The sequence below is a fragment of the Jaculus jaculus genome, chromosome 6 (assembly GCF_020740685.1).
Source record: "Jaculus jaculus isolate mJacJac1 chromosome 6, mJacJac1.mat.Y.cur, whole genome shotgun sequence".
In the NCBI taxonomy this organism is placed as follows: domain Eukaryota; kingdom Metazoa; phylum Chordata; class Mammalia; order Rodentia; family Dipodidae; genus Jaculus; species Jaculus jaculus.
In genome coordinates, this window is record NC_059107.1 from 6,813,215 (window position 1) to 6,818,117 (window position 4,903).

Here is a 4,903-nt window from a genome sequence, read left to right on the forward strand (position 1 = left end):
AGTGAATAGCTTTCTCCTTGACTAAATGAGGGAATTGTCTTTGGGCCTGTAGGGGTCAGAAATGTCCTTTCCTTATCTCTTGCCCCATTAGGGAGTCTTTCCAGATTCCCAAGGAGGCCCTTTCAAGAGATCTGAGAAGGCAGCCCTTGATCAGAAATCCAGACCCCAGACACATGGCATCAGGACCCAGTAGGTAAAGCAGCTGTCCGTCCCCGGGGCTCACATAAGATTCCCAGCCTGAATCTTGCGGCGGGCTTCTCCAACTACCTGTTTCCTTCCTGGTCGGGAGCCTTGCCTTCCTTCCTTCTCTTAAGTTCGGGGCTTCTCAATGTCTGCCTTCCTTCCCTTAAGGTCCCCTTTTCTTTCAGCTTTCCCCTTCTAAAGCTCTAGGCTATACTAAAATCGTTCTGAACCTTTACTCTGGTCTGTGGATTTTATGCTTTGAATTCAAAAGACAAGAATCCAGAGGTACCCCCAAATTATTGGCGCATTGGCATATTGTATTGGTATATTGGTGAGGAGTGCCCAGATTCCTGTATCACCTGCACATACATACATGGCCACATGCAACATATGAATATGCATGCACACACATGCAAAAACCCTTAAAAAGCTCTCTACTCTATGCCCTTCTCTCTCTCTCTCTCTCCTTCTCTCCCTCCCTTCTTCCCTCCTTCCCTGCCGGTAGAACTGGGAGAAAAATAGAACCTAGTGGTCTCCCCTTCATCGTCTCCAACACTTATATGCTCAAGGGTGCTGTGGCACCTGCAGCCTTAGGACAGGTCTAGCATTGCCAGCGTGAGGCTTACGCATGCACAGAGCCTGTCTGCATCACTGCCCCTAGGGATTTACCACTCAGGAGTGCAGCGGCCGCAGCCCTTGGGAGCTTGGTGGAAATGCAGTATGAATGGGGACCTACTGGACGGTAGTCTGCATCGCCACAAGATGTCAAGGTGTGGGCAGATGACTAGACCACCGGAGACTGTGGATGGGCAACATAACTGGGCCATCCCTTGCCCACCTCTGCCTAATGGGAGGAAGCAAGTATGCCTTATGTGCAATGTTAATGGAGGAGAGATGAGGACCCTGGTGCAGAGAGCTTAGAAGAATCTACGGATCCCTCCTGGCTGACTATTGGTACCAGCCATAGGGATGGGGAATTGGCTATCGTGTGGACCAGCCAGTGACCAGCATACACAGAGGCTGCTAGAGAGTTCTCTGCTCTCTGAAATTCTCACCTTTCTTCTGCAAAATGACTGATTTTCTTTCTTTCATTTCTTTTTGGTGTGGTTTAAAAAATATTTCTTTCTTTATTTTAGAGAGAAAGAGAGAGAGAGAGAGAATATGAGCATGGTATTCTAGGGCCTCTAGTCACTGCAAAGGAACTCCAGATGCATGCACTACCATGTGCATTTGGCTTTTGTGGGATCTGAGGAATCAAACCTGGGTCCTTAGGTTTCATAGGCAAGTACCTTAACCACTAAGCAATCTTTCTAGCCCCCAAACCACTATTTTTCCAGACAGTAGATGATGCTTCTGGAAGTCAAATTAAGTCTGCCATTGGCTACATGTGGGACCTTTGGGGAAATTGCTGATGTACCCTGAGCTGCCAATTCTACACCTGCTTCTGCTTACTATCAGGCTTTGGGGTGAGCATTGAGGAGGAGGATAGCCAGGGAACTCTGCAAGCCAAAATATGTTTTTGAATTTCAAGGTAGGGTTTCATTCTAGTCCAGGCTGACCTGGAATTCACTATGTAGTCTTAGGGTGGCCTCGAACTCATGGTGATCCTCCTACCTCTGCCTCCCCAGTGCTGGGATTAAAGGCGTGCACCACCATGCCTGGCTAATAAAAGATATTTTTTTATAATGGTGAGGTAGGTAAGGGAGAGAAAGCAGTCTAGAAGATAGCTGTGACATTCTCGGAACGCAGGGAATATAATGTCAAGTCAGGGCCAGAATTCAAGTTACCTGATTATTGGGCTTTATAACCTGCCTGGAGAGTCCCGTCCTAACCCCAGAGTGAAGAAACGTAATCATGCAGCAGTGAAGGAGAGCCATGAATGTGACCCTACCCAAAATAATCAACTTACTGGGATATTCTTTTTCTGTAATTTTTTGGGGAGTCGCTTGCATAGTTCTGCAGTGCCAACTTTGTACATGACAATGTGTCATACTGTGAAAAGACTGAACATGCCTGAGAGTTGGACACTCCTTGGGAGAGGGGAGGAGGGGCCATCAGAACTGTAAAGTGTTCTCTGTGAGGCACTAAGATGGGAAAGCAACTGGCAGGTAAATGGCTCTGTTCTTTGAATGGTGTGTCCCAAGACAGCAACCTAAGGTGGCAGAGGGGTTTGCTCACTGCCAGGTGTGCTCATCTCTTCCCTGAGAACAAAAGACATATGAGCAGAGCTTCCGGCCAGTTGGTAGGCTAGCCTGACATTCCTGGTTGGGCCTGTGACAGGCACAGCACAAGATGCATCTTGAATAATCAATGTTCGCGTCTTGGTTTAAGCTGACCAATCAAGTAGATACGGCAGTTAGGCTTCTATCACTTAATAAAATGCAGATCTCACCATGGCAGTGGATTATGGCCCCTGATCCCCTCCTGACACAAGCAGTGTGTCCTCTCTACCTTCCCCTCCTGACACGAGGAGTGTGTTCTCTCTAGCTTCCCCTCCTGACATGAGGAGTCTGTTCTTTGTACTATCTCCTCCTTTCATGAGAAGTCTTTTCTTTCTACTTTTTGCTTTTGTTTCAAATTTACTCTCTTCATCTTCTAAAGTTTTCACATCTTTTAGTTTCTTAGTCAGCACAGAAACCACACCTCTATACATTAGTAGTGGTGATGGTGATAATGATGCACATATCTTTTTTAATGTTAGGATGTTTATTACTTAAAGAACAAAAGAAATAAGGAGGAAAAGATGATGACATCACAAGTAAAAGAGAGACTGAGTGAGGGGGAAGGGGATATGATGGAAATTGGAGTTGCAAAGAGGAATGTGGGAGAGAAGGCAATTACCACAGTTTATCTATAATTATGGAAGTTGTCATTAAAAAATTAAAAAAAATATTGGCAAGGATGTGGTGGTAGGAATGGAAATTGGTCAGCAAATTATGGAAAGCAGGAGATTACTCTAAAAATTAAAAACAGTTGGGGATGTGGGTACAGAGGGCATACGCCAGGAGAGCTGAGGATGAGTGGACCCCACCTCTCCTGCCTTCTCTGGCTCTCCCCAGGTGATGTGGGAAAGGCCCACCCTCAAGTCAGAGGTAGGCATGGTAGGAGGGCTGTTGGTGCCATTATGAAAGCTAGGCACAGGGATCCTGCGACAGAGCGGGCCTTACTGCACCCACCCAGGTAAGTGCTCCCAGGGCCCAACTCCCATGGGGACACCAACACCAAGTCTTCCAGCGGGAACCTGCACCACCACACCCAGCCTCAGAGTAGAGTGGCAACTCCCATAGAAACAGCAGCTACCAGGCTTGTCACCCTAGGACACTCCATAGGCATCACCTTTCAGGTTTGGCCTGACAGACCACCGTGACCAGTTAGAAGCAGTTGGCCGACGTGACAGGAGGATTCGGATTAGTGGGCTTATCTGTGACAAGCCCTTGCCCACAGATTCCAGTCCACGTCCTGTCTGGCCAGCAGGCTCACTCAGCACTCAGGAAGACCCTCTTCCGTGCCGTGTTCTTGTAGGGGTGCCAGCGCCACCCCACGTCTGCTGTGGCCTCCTGGTCCAGTGTGCCCAGGCGAATCACGCACCACTTCAGCTCTGAGACAGGCCCGACCTGGGCCAGTTCCACATTGCGGCCGGCTGTGGTCTTGTGGACGTGGTGCCGGAACGAGATGTAGTTGTCCTGGTTTGCGAATGCGATGACCAGGTGGCTGTCCTCTTTAGGCACCAGGAACAGGTCCCGGAGGATGCCCGACACCCGCTTACCCATCTGGGAGGAAAATCCATGTGTGATGAGGTGAGGCTTGGCTCCTGACATGGCGCCTGGGTCAGGGTGGTCCTGCCGCACGACCCCATCGCGCAGTGCGAAGGAAGCGGGAGGGCCGGAGGGCACATGGCTGACCATGAGACCCCTGTGTGCCTCGGTGCTCACAGACAGCTAAGAGGTCAGTGACCCCGCTCGCTTTGCAGGCTCCCTCCAGCAACCCAACCTCATGCCTGCCCTGGCTCATGCGCTGGGTACCTGGGAACACCAGCTTCAGTTCCTTTGCAAGCATCTTCAGATGAGAACTGGGGCCTCGGGAGGTAGTAATCACGATCTTGGGATCCTCAACCCCTGCCCAACGATACTCATCATCTACGTGACTGGTCACACCATCCCCACCCGAGTCGTCAAACTCTAGGGACCCCTGCGAGGCCAGAGCCTCCCGCCGCAACTCAGTGGGCATCAGAGGATTTTCTTCCAGTGCGCACCCGACTTTCTCCCTCTTTTCTTCTCTTGGGCTGCTCGCTGTGCATCCTCGTCGGACTTGCGGTGCAGGCGTCCTTGGCACAGGCGAGCCTCCTGGGGGAGCATAATGAACGCTGCGTGCATGTGAGTCTCTGATGTGCGCATTTTGTAGCAAAAACTCTGATGAGTCTGCTACAGGTGTTCCCTCCTGTTTCTCAAGCCAACTTTTGTAAGAGGTGCCCTTTACCTGAAAACAAATCCTTGTGAGTGCCACACCTCACAGAACATTGCTTTGTGTGCGCACAGACAAGCGTGAATCTACATGCTCATAAGTGTGCAGACGCACGAGCGCTTGCAGATGCGCATCCACACGAAGGCCGACGGCCAGCATCAGGTGTCTGTCTCAGTCACTGCCCACCTTAATTTTTAGGTGGGGCCTCATTCTGAACCTAGGGCTCACTGCTCCCATTAGGTAACTCAGTGGTGAACAT

General features: G+C 50.1%; 1 pseudogene; it reads right to left on the reverse strand.

The window, feature by feature from the left end:
- Nucleotides 1–3,659: 3,659 nt before the first annotated feature.
- Nucleotides 3,660–4,538, reverse strand: LOC101599507 (annotated as a pseudogene).
- Between the last annotated feature and the right edge of the window lie 365 nt (nt 4,539–4,903).